The sequence below is a fragment of the Rhinopithecus roxellana genome, chromosome 15 (genome assembly GCF_007565055.1).
Source record: "Rhinopithecus roxellana isolate Shanxi Qingling chromosome 15, ASM756505v1, whole genome shotgun sequence".
Classification (NCBI taxonomy): Eukaryota; Metazoa; Chordata; class Mammalia; order Primates; family Cercopithecidae; genus Rhinopithecus; species Rhinopithecus roxellana.
This window is the reverse complement of record NC_044563.1, coordinates 54,754,509-54,771,820: the sequence shown is the minus strand read 5'-3', so window position 1 is coordinate 54,771,820 and position 17,312 is coordinate 54,754,509. Positions and strand designations below refer to the sequence as shown.

Here is a 17,312-nt window from a genome sequence, read left to right as displayed (position 1 = left end):
GAAGTTAGGTGCCCCTTCCTCCATGTTCCCAAAGCAATGGCTAACTTTCTAGGTTATCCCTTTTATTATTGCTATTGTAATTGTTTACAGGTATGTCTTCCCTAGGAGCCAGAATGTTCCTCAAATATTGGGCCCAATTTTGTCATCTTTGCAATCCAACAATACTTTAGATAGTATCTAGCTCACAATGAACTTAAATATTTTAAGTAATCACACTTTGCATAAAGATATATACCTTGCCTTTAGGAAGTTTAGTACAGATAAAATTCAAGGTGCTTTACTTTCTGACATTGACCTGCCTTATCAACTATGCCACTACACCTAGACACAGCCTAATTCAAACTAATTCAAACCTCAGAAATCTGTTCCACTGTACTTGCCAAGTATTCTTACTTATTTACTTATACACACACACAAACACACAACCCAATGTGCTTTCTGTCAATGATTTCTCCTTTCTCTGACTGATAAAAATCTTACTCATCCATCAAGGCCAAACCCTAACCCCACTTCTTCGCATAATTCATTCTGACCCACCTTTGGCAAACCAACTGCTCCTTCTATTTTTGAACAAAAGAAATCAATCAAGCAAGGACAATCTTGTTAATGTAGATTAACTCTGTGATGTGCTTTTTATCCATTTCTTCCAGTTTGTCTTCCCAGATTTACCTTTGTTTTCCCTCCCAACTATAACTCAAGTCCCTAAGCCCCCACAAGAGAACTTTTACTGTCTCAGTTATCAAGTGTACCTTCCCACTCCAGGCTGCCAGTTCCAAAATTACACTCCCTGCAGTCATCTGATACCCGAGTAAAGCCCTTCCTTGACTCCCAGGTCCTTCAATCAACAGTTTCATTGAATGTAACTCCATTTCAGGCCCACAGCCCACGATTATGCCAAGAAAGGTTTCACCAACCTTCCTGACACAGACTTTTCTCCATTTCTCAGTGCTTTTACTGTGTTTGGAGAATTCTGTGGTAGATACTCCCTTTCAAAGAGATTCCATTATTCCTTAAAACCTAAAATATGCATTGGAATCTAATATTTGAATTCTTTTACTGCATTCCAGCCTAGAAGTCATCCAGCCTATGCTTGAAAAGTTGCAATGACAGGAAATCTAAAATCTCCAGACTATCTATTCTATCTTCAGTCATCTCATTTAATGAGTTATCACTTATAATAAGCTCTGTCTTACACTGCATTGCAATAATTTGTTTACATATTTGCTTTCCCTTTCAACCCTCCCCTGCTAGACTTAGACTATAAACACCTCAAGAACAAAGTTCATGTCCTATGTATTTCTCGATCCACAACACCAGGCCTGGCACAGAATAGGTAATCAATAAAGATTTACTGAATAAACAAACGAATGAATAAACAAAGAAAAAAGTTCCAGCTGTTAGTACTAAATCCTGTATCTTAGAGCTATTCAGAAAAGACCACTATCTCTTCCCCAGACAGAACTTTAAATACCTGAAATACTCTTTTGATACCCTCCAAATCTATTTTCTCAATGTCAAACATTTCCAGGACCTTCAACTACACTCACAGAACACAATTTTGTGCTTTCTTAATCACTTCCTTCTGAATTTACTTAAGGTTTCCATACTACTTTCCAGGTTCCTTGCAGCCCTCCAAGCAGCCCTTTCCTATAGGTTCTCCACAAGTCTTTCCTCTTTTTACCCTTATTGATTTCCTCAATGGTCATTCTGTATATCTACACTCACCATAATAATTAGCACATTTTAAAACCTATACCATTTTAAACTACGGGAAAACAGGTCCAAAACAAGAAACATGCTCAACTTTTGAATAAGGTGAGCAAACACACCTTAATCTTCTAATAGTCTCTGTAGACCAAAAGTTTGAAAGGATGAAAAACCAATGCCTCAGACATGCTGCAATATAAAGCTAGGCATGAGGCCAACATTATGACAGCTCAGATAGCACCATTCTATCCATCGTGGACAACAAATGAATACAACAGACAGAGAGAAAGACACAGTGATCACATTTTACCAATGCCCCAGAGGCTCAGGGAACCTAATAATTTATGAGCAACTAATTATATTGAAGCATTAATTATGAATCAACTGAATGACTCTATCATAAATAAAGGATCACTGTGAGGTTTCAAAAGGTAGGGCAATTTTTTAAAAGATTACTGGAATTAAAGTCAGGAGACCAAGGTTTAAGTCCTGGCTCTGCAATTTATAAGCCATGGCCCCTGTAGAAGTCCCATCACCTATGACCTGTAATTTGATGTTTCTCACTATGCAGTCTCTAGACTTAATACTGGTCAAGAGGCAACCAAGGAGGGGAAGTGATTTCTGCCTTTTTTGAAGCACGCTATACAAGGCATAAAGATATAGTGCTACAGTAGAAAGATGGGAAAGAAAATACTTTTCAAGTAGCCACGATGTGTAAGGTACTTTACATACTGAATCAAAGTAGACAGGGATTCAGAGAAGGAATGTGCTCACCAACAACTACCTCTTTCTACTCTTATTACCCTGGATTCCACAGTCACTGGTATAAAACAAAACCAAGTTAATCAAATATTTTAAGATGCACATAATATCAAAGCCAAAGGCTTCCTTGGAAGTCATCCAACCTGACTGCCTAATGTTACAAGTAGGAATACTGAAGTCCAGAGTGCAAGAGGAAATTACCTAAGATCACACAGCAATTTATAGGTAGAGTAGGGACAGAACCCTCTTTAAACTGACAGAAATTTTACTTATCCTTCCCAGCAAAACTCAAACCTCATCTTTTTTTAATATTTAGTTTTTGTGGGTACATAGTAGATGTATATATTTATGGAGTACATGAGATATTCTGTACACAGGCATGCAACATGAAATAAATCATATCATGGAGGATGGGGTATCTATCCCCTCAAGCATTTATCCTTTTTTACAAACAATCCAATTATACTCTTTTAGTTTTTTGTTTTTTGTTTTTTGTTTTTTTTTGAGACGGAGTCTTGCTCTGTCGCCCAGGCTGGAGAGCAGTGGCTGGATCTCAGCTCACTGCAAGCTCCGCCTTCCAGGTTTACGCCATTCTCCTGCCTCAGCCTCCCGAGTAGCTGGGACTACAGGTGCCCGCCACCTCGCCCGGCTAGTTTTTTGTATTTTTTTAGTAGAGATGGGGTTTCACCGTGTTAGCCAGGATGGTCTTGATCTCCTGACCTCATGATCCACCCGTCTCGGCCTCCCAAAGTGCTGGGATTACAGGCTTGAGCCACCGCGCCTCGCCTTCTTTTAGTTATTTTTAAATGTGCAATTAAGTTATTATTGATTATAGTCACCCTGCTGTGCTATCAAAAAATAGGTCTTATTTATTCTTTCTATTTTTTTGTACCCATTAACCATCCTTGCTTTCCACTAGCCCTCCACTACCCTTTCCAGCCACTGGTAACCATCCTTCTATTATCTATGTCCATTAGTTCAATTGTTTTGATTTTTAGATCCCACAAATAAGTGAGAACATGTGATGTTTGTCTTTCTGTGCCTGGCTTATTTCACTTAAGATAATGATCCTCAGTTCCATCCATGTTGTTGCAAATGACAGGATCTCATTCTTTTTTGTGGCTGAATAGTACTCCATTGTGCATATGTACCACATTTTCTTTATTTTTTCAATTGTAAATAGACACTGTGATTGCTTCCAAATCTTAGCTATCAGGAACAATGCTGCAACAAACAGGAGTGCAGGTATTTCTTCAATATACTAATTTCCTTTCCTGTGGGTAGATACCCAGCCATGGGATTGCTGGATCATAAGGTAGGTCTATTTTTAGTTTGTTTTTGTTTTTGTTTTGTTTTGTTTTTTTTTATCAGACCTCATCTTTAAACTCTCTGCCAAAGGATTTTCCAACTATACTGTTCTTGAGGTAATTCTAGCCCCTTTGTGTTCTGCTACTTCTAATTTATGATTAGTTTAGTCAAATCTAGCCAATGGCAAATATAAAAATATTATTAGCACATTTGGGCTAGACTTGACTTTTACTAAAAGTCTACCCTGAGTACCAGAAATGATAAATGAATTCTTATTCCTCCAATCAAAAAAAAAACACAGAATATGTAAGTAAACACATATGAAAGTTATATACACCTTTTGCTGCAGCTGCAGGTTCTTCATTCAAATGCAGTTCAAGTGCAGTTCACCTTACATATAAAAAAATACATATACAAATATGTAAGGTGCTATATATGCTAGAAACCAAGAATAAATAGATGAAAGAAGACACATAGGTAGATAGACAGATAGATAATGAATAAAATATGACCTGACCCTAGAGGCTATCACCATGTAGTTAGCAGAAGGCGGTCCCTAGAAAACCACGATGCCAGGTCAATTGTGAATAGTGCTGTAGAACAGTACAAACAGTAAAATGTTCAAATACACATGAAAGAAAGGTTAAATTGAATATGAGTGATCAGTGAAGTTTCAGAAAAGAGGTGGTATTCAGAGTAGCAGCTTAAAGAACAAATAGGTCAGACTAGTGGTTTTTAACTCTAGGCTATTAGAATCCCCTGTGAGTTTTTTTCTTAAAGCTCACTGGTGCTGAAGTTTAACACCAGTGCTGAAGTGCTCGGGGAGAAGTATATTAATATTTGCAATTTATTTTCAAATGCATTTTTAAGAAATAAGATTAATGAACAGGGATATAACATAATATACATGTCAATATATAATGCATATGATAAAGTTAGTATATGAAAAAATAGTAGGAAGGAGAATCTAGGTGGTGGGTACACAGGTACTCACTATAAGATTCTTTCAATTTTGAAATTTTTCCTAATAAAATGTTGAGGAGGAAAACATTAATGCTTGAACTCCACCCCTAGAGTCGCTGATTTAATTGGTCTGGGGTAGGTCCAGGCATTAGTATATAGTGCTTGGCCCAAAGAAAAGAGACAATAAATGAGTGATTTTCATGGAGAAAGATGATGGCAAATGCATCTAGACCACAGAATAACACAAATGTGAGAGTACAGTGTGGCAGAACGCAACATAAAAGAATAAAATGGGAGACTGAAAAAGTGGAACAGTGCAGATCACAGCAGGTCTTTTATGCACCACATAGAGCACTAGTCAGAAAAATGGTCCATTCTAAACAGCTCTAGAACTGTGCAATAAATGGCCCATGTTAAAAATAAAAGATGGGGCTTTTAATTAAAAAACAAGGCTGTGGAGAGATGACAATGAGAAAAGAGGTATTGCATGGAGGAGGAGACCATCTGCTACCCATCTGCACTGAGGACTCAGTGATGCCTTGAGTTCACACAGTGGGACTAAGCACCAGAGAAGATAAATGAATTCTGGTGCTTAGTCCAAGTCACACAATAAGACTGGAGTTTAAGAGAGTCTTCTACACTGCCTAATAGAGTTGCTAAAATTCTAGAAACAGTTTCCTCAGAAAACCTTCAGGATTAACCATTTTTACAACTAGGATTTTAGCATTATTTAGGGGCTGTTTTAATAATCAGTAACATTAGATCACACTTTGGAGTTTACAGAAAACTTAGAAGTCTATCTGGTATCATTTTTCTCATTCATCAGTGCAAATATTTATTCATCACCTACTGTTTGACAAGCTATGCATGAAGAACAGTAAACAAGTCAGAAGAAGAAGCAAAGTTTCAAAGATGCTGCCAGTCACCCAGGGCCATACAGCTAGTGGGCAGCAGAGGCAGGAACCTGAAATTAGGCCTGTGTGGTGATAGAACCACTATACCACACTACACTGTTGACTCTAGAGGCAAAGGAAAGGACTAGATAACCTCGAATATTAACTCGAGAAGAAATAAAACCTGTTCCATATACTAATCACACTTCTTAGTCCAAACAGCCCACAGCAGCTGCAACTGGCATGATCAACACTCCATCCAGAACTGGGGAGTACTGTATGCCCTTGAGGCCTGGTTATGAGAATCTGATCTTTAATTATACTGTGCCAGGAGGTTTTCTTTGGCAGGGGACCGGAATGCCGCAGTCTTGAATTTGCTGAGGGATGTCCTTCTAACATGTCAAAGATACTCCCACTATGCAGCCCGGCCACTTGCTCTGGTTTAGCAACAACTGCTAGAGCAGCAGGGAGGAAAACTGTTGGCTGTTTCTGGGCAGTTAGGAAAGCTACTTTACTTTCTGATCCTCAGTTTCCCTTTATGTAAAACACAAACAAGACTACCTACTTTATAGAGTTATCATGAGAATTAACAAGCATATATAAAAGCACCTAGCACGCTGCCTGGCACAAAATAAATGTTCAATAAATATTTGTTCCCTTCCCCCACTTATATTTCTAGTTTCATCTCTACTATTTCCTAAACATGTCATTCTAGCTTACTAAGCTTTCATGTTCCTGCCTTTGCCTATGCTGTTTTCTCTGCCTAAAATGTCCCAACTTGTCTGCCAAACAAACTCCTACTCATTCTTCAAGACCCAACCTGACTCACTTCCCCTATGCAACCTTCACAGAAGCCCCTCATCTCTATCTTTCCCCCAAATTTAACAGATCCCACTACTTCTGCTCCCGAAATGTAACAGCATTTTATATGTACTTCTATGCAACAATTTCCAAATTTCATCATATCAACCATAATCCATGCTTCTTGTCCTCACCAGGCCATGAATAACTCAAGGGAAAAAACTGAAGCTTGTTTAATCTCTACATCCCCAGGCTGAGCTGTTACACACCTGGTAATCAGCCAAGGTTCACTGACTAAGGCAGCCTGGATTAGCAGAAAAAACACAGGAGCTAAAAGGATCCGGAAGAACCAGCCAGTTTTATTTTTATAAAATAAAAACCTTTATTTTATGGGAACCTGGAACCTATAGGGATATGCAATTTACCTAAGATCACTAAATGAGTGATAAAAACATTACTAGCTTCTGATTATTCTCTTGAAAACTCTCTTTCTACACTAATTATGTAATTTGAGACAGAATGAACAAGTGACTGTATCTGGGAGGCTTCCTACAATTAGAGAAGAATGAGAGGCAGCAAAGTGAAGTGGAAAGGCCAGAGAAATTTAGAGTGAGAGACTAAAGTTCTCTTAGGCTGGCTCTGTACCTCTAATCCTCCCCACTCCCATCCACACCTACGCAACTTCCTCACTCCTACCACCTTGCAGACAGTCACTAGAGTTACTTCCAGAAACCAGTACTTACAGGTCTTATAATCCTCTGCCTACTATCTTGGGAAATTCCTAATCTGCAACCCCAGTTGAGTTATTCCCAATAATTAAGGCAAAAATTCAAATTTAAACTTCAAACCTCCAAACCTCCCATTGGATGACCTGCAATGATAAAGTTGAGGCCCTTATAATCTGAGAGCTGGAAGGAACCATAAAGGGGCCACTCTGTTCAACCTCCCAGGAAACAACGGAATCTATTGTACTGTCTCCTAGTTGGTTGACCTTCCAGCCAACCTCTGCATGAACATGTTCTGATTTCCCACATTGCTACATGTTGCCTCAATGGAATAGTTTATCTCAAAGTGTCAAAAACCATAGCATGAAAATGGGATTGTCTCCCTCCTCTAAAAAGTAATTAGGACTAAATCAATCAATCAGTCCTACAGTTTTCATTTACTTCAGTCATCCATGATCACTCAAACTCTCATCTCCAACCTTTTCTGTGAACCCTCTAACCTGACCAAATTCCCTCCCCCTGTCCTGACTCTGAAACCTTTCCAGTATTCCCTCTGGAACTTCCCATTTGCCACTGGCTAACACTCCTCTGCTCCTTTACCTTAAAAGAAATCTGGCTATGCCCTGAGGAAGAGCATCTAGAAGCTCTCTCAACTGGAGGCTGTTTTCCCTCTTACACCCTACTTATCAGTGTTGTCCTTAATTTTCAGTGCCATTTCCAAACTATGTCTTTCTCTCCCTCTTGTAAAAACCTATATTTTCCTTTGAGTAGCTTCCACTGGCTGCTATCACACGTCTTTGCAGCCTACTAATCACTTTCTGGTCACTCCTACTGAAAGGCTTTAGTTCCTGGTTCAGTCTTCTTCTGAACCCCTCTAGTCATCATTCTAGGTGACTTCAACAGCCACAATGATGATCATGTCAACACCCTAGTCACTCCATTTTCTGACCTACAGTCCAAGTTAGCCAATACTCTCATGATTATACCTGGGATCTTATCACCAAAATGTGCAACAATTCCAATATCTAGAATGAATCATATACGCTTCAGATACAACCTCCTATCCATGCACTTACTCAAGAATTTCCACAATTCCTAGACTTCTTTTTGAGCTCCAATAAACTATCCAGCAGTCCCCTGCCTTTTTCTCTCTCTTTATCTAATCATGGTCCATCAAAATTACTCAAACATCAAAAACTATCAACACCTTGCCCTTCTCTCCTTTTCCAAAATTTAACTGGCAAAATCCCAGCTTTGGGATAGTTGAACTCAACTTTCTCCCAACTGTCATTATACTGAAGCAGCCAAATGTCCTAGAGAACATTACAAAATCCAGTTAACCGCTTTCACTTGAAAGTTATGATTACCTTCTGCTTTGGTTTGAATGTGTCCCCCAAAGTTCAAGTATTGGAAACTTAACCCTCACTGCAACTGTTGAGAGGTGAGATCTTTAAAAGGTGATTGGATCATAAGGGCTCTAGCCTCATGAATGGATTAATGTTATTATCACAGGCGTAAATTAGTTATCAAGAGAGTGGGTTCCTGATCAAAAGGATGAGTTCACCCCCCTTCCCTTGTTACTCTTGCTCTCTTGCCCTTCCACCTTCTACCATGGAATGACATGGCAAGAAGGCCCTCACCAGATGCAGGTACCTTGGACTTCCCAGCTCTAGAACTTTAAGAAGTATGTTTCCTTTCTTTAGAAATTGCCTAGTCTGTGGTATTCTATCATAGCAACACAAAATAGGCTGAGACACTTTCCTACATATGATTACCCTACCTCAAATGGGAATTCAATAGGATTTTCCACTAGCCCTTCCCTTTAGCTAATGAGCTTAGTTTCTTTTCTTTTTCCTTTTTTTCTTTTTTTGTTTTGAGATGGAGTCTCACTCTACCACCCAGGCTGGAGTACAGTGGTACAATCTCAGCTCACTACACCCTCTGCCTCGGGGGTTCAAGTGATTCTCCTGCTTCAGCCTCCCGAGTAGCTGGGACTACAGGTGCCCACCACCACACCAGGCTAACTTTTTATTTTTAGTAGGGACCGGGTTTCACTATGTTGGCCAGGCTGGTCGTGAACTCCTGACCTCAGATGATCCCCCGCCTCGGCCTCCCAAAGTGCTGAGATTACAGACGTGAGCCACTGCACCCAGCCAATGAGCTTACTTTCAATGAGAAAACAGAAATCTTGGCAGAAGAACTACATCTTCCTACCCTCAAATCTATGTGCCTCCCTGTATCTGCATCCATGTTCTCCTTCTTCCTTCCAGTTACAATGAAGGAGGTGTTCTTCCTCTCATCCAGAGCCAATTCTCTCTTATCCCTGTATTTCTTCACTCCCTCTCACCTGGTATAATCTGCTATTTCAGCTATGTCAACCTTTCCCTCTCTGTTAGATATATTCAGTCATTCAACAAACATTTATTGAGCATCTACAAAGTACCAATACTAATCCAGTTGAATAAGAGAAAGGCCTTGTGCTCTTAGAGTTTATGGTCTAGTAAGAGATGCAGACAGAGAAATACACAAATAAATACACAATAGCAAGTCTATGTGTATGTGTGACTATTAGGGGGAGGGGCATGCATGGGGCATGGTACATAAGAGAAGATAATCAAGACAGGCTTCTCTGAGAAAGTTACTTAAGACCTCAACTAAATGAGACAGCAAATCATAGTAATATCTGGAAAAGCATTTTAAGCAGAGGGAGTAATAAATACAAATGTCTTAGATGAGAATATACTGGGCATGTAGAACAGCAAAAAGACTGGCAAGGCTAAAGTTGAGTAAACAAAGAGAATTGTGGTAAGGGACTGAGATCAGAGATGTAACCAGAGGTCAGACTGTGTGGAACTTTACAGGCCACAATACATTTGGCTTTTGCAGCAAATGTGGAAAGACACTGATGGGTTTTGAGCACTGATCTGATTTATGTTTTTAAATAGACCACTCTAGCAGCAGAGGAGAATAGGCTGCAGGGGAACAATGCAGAAGTGGAGATACCATTAGGGAGTCATTACAATAATCCAGGTGAGAACTAATGGTGGCTTTGATGATTGGCAATAGGGGGAAAGAAGTAATTCAAAGGCAGATACATTTTGAAGGTACAGTCAAATGGGTTAAAGATGTGATTAAAAAAAGGAAAAATTAAGATGATATCTAAATTTCTGGACTGATCTGAGAAATATTGGGTGAATATAAACAAGTTCTGGTGTCTCCTATTCAAAGACAGACAGACAGACACACACACACACCTTTCCCTTGATACCCACATCCTCCTCCAAATACCACTTATTTCTCTGCTCCCCTTCGTAGCAAAACTTCTCAGAACAACTGTCTACTTAAACTATCTCCACTTCCTCCCCTTCTGTTTGCCAACTAACAATCTACCATTTCATCAAAAGCAGTCTTGTCAAGATTATCAGTTATCCCCATCTTGCCAAAATAAATGCTTATTTTTCTGTCCTCACATTACTCAGTATCTTGGCAGCATTAAATGTAATTGACCTCTCTTCTCTTTCAAATACTCTACTTTCTTGGCTTCTAGGGAAGTACACTCACTTGGCTTCCCTTTTATCTTTCTGTCTACTCCTATCTCCTTTGCATAATCCTCCTTCTCCAGCTATCATCCACACATTCAAGGCTTGGGACCTTCGTTGCTCAGAACCTTCCTTACTGATACACTACACTTTCCCCAAGATTATTTCCTCCATTCTCATGGCTTTACATATTAATACGTTGATGATGCCCAAGTTTTGATCTCTAGACCAAACAGCTCTCTTTCAGCCTAAAAACCATCTATTAGACAACTCCACCTGCGTTTCTCATCAGTACCTTAAATCTAACAAGACCAAATGGAACTCTTGGTTTTCACAGCATCATCATGAGTTGTAATTATATTCGTTTACTTATTATACATCTCCCTCAATAAACGATAAGCTTTGTAAAGGAGCAACGGTATGCTTTTGTAAGTCTGCTGTGCTTACCAATGTATACTCAGCAACTAAACAGGACTTGGCAAGAGTAAGCACTCAGGGCCAGGTACGGTGGCTCATGCCTGTAATCCCAGCACTTTGGGGAGGCTGAGGTGGGTGGATCATCAGAGCTCAGGAGTTTGAGATCTGCCTGGGCAATGTGGTGAAACCCTGTCTCTACAAAAAATACAAAAGCTAGCCAGGTGTGTGGCATGCACCCGTAGTCCCAGCTACTCAGGAGGCTGAGGTGGGAGGTTTGCTTGAGCCAAAAGGTCAAGACTGCAGTGAGTGAGCTGAGATTGCTCCACTACACTCCAGGCTGGGCGACAGAGAGAGACATTATCTCAAAGGAAAAAAAAGAGTAGACACCCAGTATCGACACCAAAATTTACTAGACCCTGTCTCTGCCCTCAAAAATCTCACAGACTAATGGGAAAGGCAGACACATTAACCACAATAACAATACAATATGGTAACTGCCACTATTGAGTGGTGAGAGGAAAGACATAGGTGCTGCATGAATCCAGAAGAGGGGCACTTAATAGCCTAGGAGTCAGGGGACTTGTAGAATAAGTACAGCTATTAAGTGCCTACTATATAATTATTATTTTTTCTTTTTTATATGATTATTTTTAAGCTTTATAATAACCCTTCAAAGTAGGCATAAATATCTTTCATTTTTATATATGAAGCTTAAAAATATTAAAAATCAGGTAACAGTAAGTGGTAGAACCAGGATTTGAACTGAAGTCAATCTACTTTTAAGTCCCCCCTCCCCTTTTTTTGTTACATCATAAGAAGTCACTAAAAGTATCTTTTATAATTGCCACCTACTATCTGTTCGACTTTAAATAAAGCACATACTTCATGGTCTCTGTTTGACCATGAAGCTCATTATCAGTCCTAAAGCCCTATCTACCCCACTCCTTTTCCTTTACTCATTGAGGATTGAGGCTTAATCCTCTCCTATTAGTCTGTGAGTCTTTCGAGGGCAGAGAAAGGGTCTAGTAAATCTTGATGTCTATTCTTGCCTGTCAGTGGCAACCCTAGGCTTTCAGGCTATAGCATCTGAGCATTTTTTCACAGCTTGAAAATGCATTCGGGAACAACCACAATAACATCTATATGGCACTTTACAAAGCATTTTCACACATTCATGATTTCATCTGATCCTCACCAACCATATGAGGTGTTAAATCCCTATTCTATAGAGGCCAGTGGAAGTAAAAATACCTAGCCTAGCTACATCTGGTCTCTGGACTCTACACCCCACCAGAAATTGAATTTAAGAAAATGGAACAGGGAGGAAAGGAAGGAAGAGATCAAATGACTCATAGAGGGAGCTCAGCACATAGTCACCCAAGTGGCCTCAAGCCAGAAGTTAACAGGGATGAAGTCTGTTTCCCTTGCAAGGTAATGAGTGTTTGTTTGGCCATGGCACAGTGACCTGCCACATGGGATTGTTCTTTTTTTCATGTCAGCAGTACCTAGAGTCTCCCCCCAAAAGTAGGCAGAAAAGAGGAGACAGGAAAACTCCTTTACACTGTATGTATACACAACCTCAGGAGATAATAGGATATAAGAGAATAGATATCACCTTCAGAGAAGACTTAAGTTTAGGTCCTAGCTCTGCCACTGTCTTGCTAAATCAAAAGTGCCCTCTTCTACATTATTACAGCCCCTTGTGCTTCCTTCTACAATACTTACCACATGAGCTTCCACATTCCTTGACCTGCATTTGAGGGCAGCAACTGAGGCCAGTTTTAATTTTTGTATCCCCACCAACCTAGTACCATAATTACCATAATGAGCCTGGGAGGCTGAAGCTACAGTAGGCCATAATCGTACCATTGCACTCCAGCCTGGGCAACAGAGCAAGATCCTGTCTCAAGCAAAGAAAAAGAAAAAGACAGGCAATAATAGATACTGGCAAGGACGGGGAGAAAGAGGAACCCTCATATGCTGTTGGTGAAAATGTAAATTAGTAGAGCCACTATGGAGAAATATACATAAATACACACACACACACACACACATTCCACATTCTGACAGTGAGTGTCAATAAAACAGCAACTTTGTCATTCTCATCTCTGCTTTCCTTCTAACTCCCCGACTTTAAGGACAGAGCTCACAAAAATTTTGTTAATTAACAAAGTGAAGAGACAACCCACCAAATGGAAGAAAATATTTGTAAGCTATCCATCTGACAAAGGATTAATAACCAGAATACATAAGGTGCTCAAACAACTAAATAGCAAAAAAACCCCAAGTAATCCAGTTTAAAAACTTGCAAAGATCTGAATGGACATTTTTCATAACAACACATACAAATGTCCAACAGGTACATGAAAAAAATGCTCAACATCACTAACATCAGAGAAATGCAAATCAAAACCATAATGTGGCATCATCTCACTCCAGTTAAAATGGCTTATATCAAAAAGACAGGCAAAGGCTGGGCACGATAGCTCATGCCTATAATCCCAACACTTTGGGAGGCCAAGGCAGGTAGATCACTTGAGTCCAGGAGTTCACTACCACCCTGGGCAACATAGGGAGACCACACCTCTAAAAAAAATTTTTTTTTTTTTAATTAGCCAGCATGCTGGCATGTGCCTGCAGTCCCAACTACTTCAGAGGCTGAGGTAGGAGACTGCTTGAGCCTGGGAGGTTGAAGCTACAGTAGGCTATGATCATACCATTGCACTCCAGCCTGGGCAACAGAGCAAGACCCTGTCTCAAGAAAAGAAAAAGACAAAGACAGGCAATAATAGATGCTGGCAAGGATGGGGAGAAAAAGGAACCCTCATATGCTGTTGGTGAAAATGTAAATAAGTAGAGCCACTATGGAGAATAGCATGGAGGTTCCTCAGAAACTAAAAATAGAACAACCATACGATTCAGCAATTCCACTATTGAGTATATATCTAAAAGAAAGCAAATCAATATATGAAAGATATCGTACTCCCATGAACACTGTAGCACTATTTATAACAGCCAAAATGAAAATGTATACATATATATATGCATATATACACACAACGGAATATTATTCGGCCATAGAAAAGAATGAAATCCTGTCATTTACCCCAACATGGTAAATGTTTATGTGGGAGGTAAAAAGATGAATCTCATGATGATACAGAGTAGACTGGTGGTTACCAAAGGCCAGAAAAGGGAGTAGGGAGGAGGAAGGGGAAAAAAGGATATAAATGTACTTACTGAAACTGAACTGTACAGTTAAGTACAATGGAATATTATTCAGCCATAAAAAAGAATAAAATCCTGTCATTTGCAGCAACATGGATGACACTGGAGGCCATTTTTTCAGATTAAAAAAAAGCCAGGTACAGGAAGACAAGTATCACATGTTCTAACTCATATGTGGGAGGTAAAAAAGTAGATCTCATGATGATACAGGGTAGACTGGTGGTTACCAAAGGCCAGGAAAAGGAGTGAGGAGGATGAAGGGGGAAAAAAAGATATAAATGTACTTACTGAAACTGAACTCTACACTTTAAACATGATAAACATGGTAAATTCTTTCAAATTTTTTAACTAAAAAAAAATTTGCTGAGTAGAAATCAGTTCAAAAAGCCAGTAATCAAAGGGGAAAATTATTAACCTATACAGTCCCCTTTCCCAGACTATAATCTTTCTCTTTCTATACACAGCCCTACCCCAAATAACCCCTATCTTGTCCAGGCCACTGTCTTCTTCAAAAGAGCACTGTCTTCTCCTCCAGGCCTCCTCCTCCTGTCCCTCCAACCCATCCCTGCTATCCTCCCTCTTCTTCCCTGAGCTACCTCCTTTCCTCCACAGCCATCTCACAGCTGCCAGAGTTTCTGGTCCTCCCAGTCACTTATCTCACTAAAGGGAACTTGAGCCTCTGCCCAGCACTACTTGACATTCTTGCTCTCCTCCCACTCAGGCCCCCCATTTCCCATCTTGCTTATTCCCTACTGCCTACCTGCTGCCCCACCACCACCAGAAAAGATAGGAAACAAATGCAGGAAGAGCAAGTGCTTCTTGGCAGGCCCAAAGCAAGGCACAGAGGCAGTAAAGAGAGAGAATGGTACCTGGGGAAGATAAAATTTGGAGGTAAAAGCTAGAAGCAGGTGAGTTGGGTAGAAAACAACGTTTGGACCTCACAAACACAGAAAAGGTCTCTACAAACCAGTAACCTACGAATAATGAGAAAGCTTAACCAAAAATTTTTGAAAAGAGAAGAAAGCCTAATCAAGAGGGGGAGGATCCAAGAGAGGGAAGGAAAAACTGGCTACACAGGGGGAGAAATACAAAAGGGGAAGCAAGAGGGGAGGAGGAAGGGTGAAAGGGATGGCAGGAGAAAAGGTAGGCAGGGGGCAGGAAAAATGATCAGGAGGAGGAAATAGAAAAGTGAGGAGAGGAAGACATAGAGTCATGAAAAAACTAGGGGGAGGAAGGAGGTCCAAAATAATCAAAGTAGGTTATTATCAGGCCTGACATGAGCTTCTTGGTGCCAGGTAATAAAGAAGGAAGGAATTATAGTGATTAAGATATTACCACAGGCACATCTGTCATTAACTTAGCAGAATAAGGAAGGGGCTCCAGAGAAGAGAGTCTAGTTTAAAGCAACTTTATATCTAAGGACAGAAAAATTGGCCAGTTTAGAAGCATTAACATACCTTGACCTTCTACTTTCCAACCCTACCTCCCTACACCTAACACACCTACGCACCACACTAAAATAAGCATCAGCATTCTCAGTCTTTGCTTTGCCCCTGAAGAACCAGCAAGATGCCATTCGAAAGGCTGGCTGGAAGACAGGATACCAAAGTCTACTTCCCAAGTTCTCCTCTCTTCTACAGTGTTGAGGGAGGGATATCTCTGCAGCCCATTTTAGCACTTTAAACCAGCTCACCTTTCCAAAAGATGGTTTGACGGTCTGGAAAAGCCAAACTAACAAACAATGTCAAGTCCTTCACTGCACACATAGGGCAACTCAAGCACAGAGGATGTCTGAACAGGACCAGTCCCCCCAGTCTCCTCCCTCCCAGTTCATTCAACCTCTTAACAGAGAAAAGCCCCCACAGTCCCAGCAGGCCAGCGACTAAGCCAAAGCAGAGGAAAGCACCACCTTGGCCACCAAGTAGAAGGGGGCTTGCAAAGGAGCAGAGCTTCTGAGGCAGAGCAGTTCCCCAAAGGCGCAGCTTCCCCTTCACACCCTTCCCTGGGCAGAGCTCTGATTCCAGTGCAGGCCTAGTCTTGGGTGGGCTCATCTAAAGGTTCCACCCTCAGCCCCTTCTCTCATTTAGGTCCCTTAAGGTAAGAGGAAAGTAAGACACCCCTCAAAATCTACTGGATCCCGTGTCACCATTCTCCGAAAGCCAGATAAGATCCCTCAGAACCCGGCTCAGCTAGGGGAGCCCCAGGCAGGGCCGGCATTACCTGGTGGGAAAGGCTGGCCCCGGCATCTCTGGAGATTGTTTCCGTAGCAGAGCCGCACCTCTCCCTGCCCAGCCGGGTACCCACAAGGCCCCTGCTCCACCGGCTCCGCTCGATTCGGCTGGGCTGGGCTCCTGGCAGCTTAGCCGGCAGCTCCCGAGGTGCAGCACGCTCGCGCCCTCGCAGGGCGGCAGCGAAGGCGCCGCGTCGGGGTTGGCGAAACAGAAGGGGCGGGGGAAGAAAGGAGGGAAGGAGGCGGGAGGAAGCCGCGCGCTTCTCCTTTTCTGCAAAGCAGAGCTGAGGGCGGGGAGACGGCTATCTTCCCACCGTCTCAGCTATTCTCCCCACCCAGTCTCCAGCAGGAGGTAATCTCTCTCCAGGGCCAGGTTTTCCAGGGCTTGTCAGAATCCTGTGTGAGCTCCAGAGTCAAGGAAGACAACCAGAGCTCCTCTGTGCCTTAGTTTCTACAGCTGAGTATAGAGGAGTCTCTTCTAGGATTCCTCAGGTCAGACCTAGGATTCACATTAGGCCTCAGGGAAAGAGATACACCTCCCCCCTCCCCAAACGTGCCAGGTTCTAATTCTAATGCTCCAGGAAGAACGCTAGGTGGGCCCCTATAACTGCTTCTAAGCAAAGAAAGCACAGCAGCTGCAGCTGCTACATTATTATTATTATTATTATTATTATTATTATTATCATCATCATCATCATCATCATCATCATCATTTTGAGACAGAGTCTTGCTGTGTGCC

General features: G+C 41.2%; 1 protein-coding gene across 10 annotated transcripts in view; it reads right to left on the bottom strand.

Annotated features, from left to right (window-relative positions):
- PAK1 (p21 (RAC1) activated kinase 1) overlaps window positions 1-17,312 on the bottom strand; it is a 150,189-nt gene that overhangs the window by 70,248 nt on the left and 62,629 nt on the right. For 2 of the 10 annotated variants that reach the window (XM_030917938.1, XM_010365785.2), the window contains exon 1: window positions 16,564-16,782. The exons of 7 other annotated variants lie outside the window; for them this stretch is intronic. The gene's annotated coding sequence lies outside the window, so the exon portion shown is untranslated. Of the gene's footprint in view, window positions 1-16,563; window positions 16,849-17,312 lie in introns of those variants that run through there. One more of the 10 variants, XM_030917940.1, reaches the window with a different exon arrangement.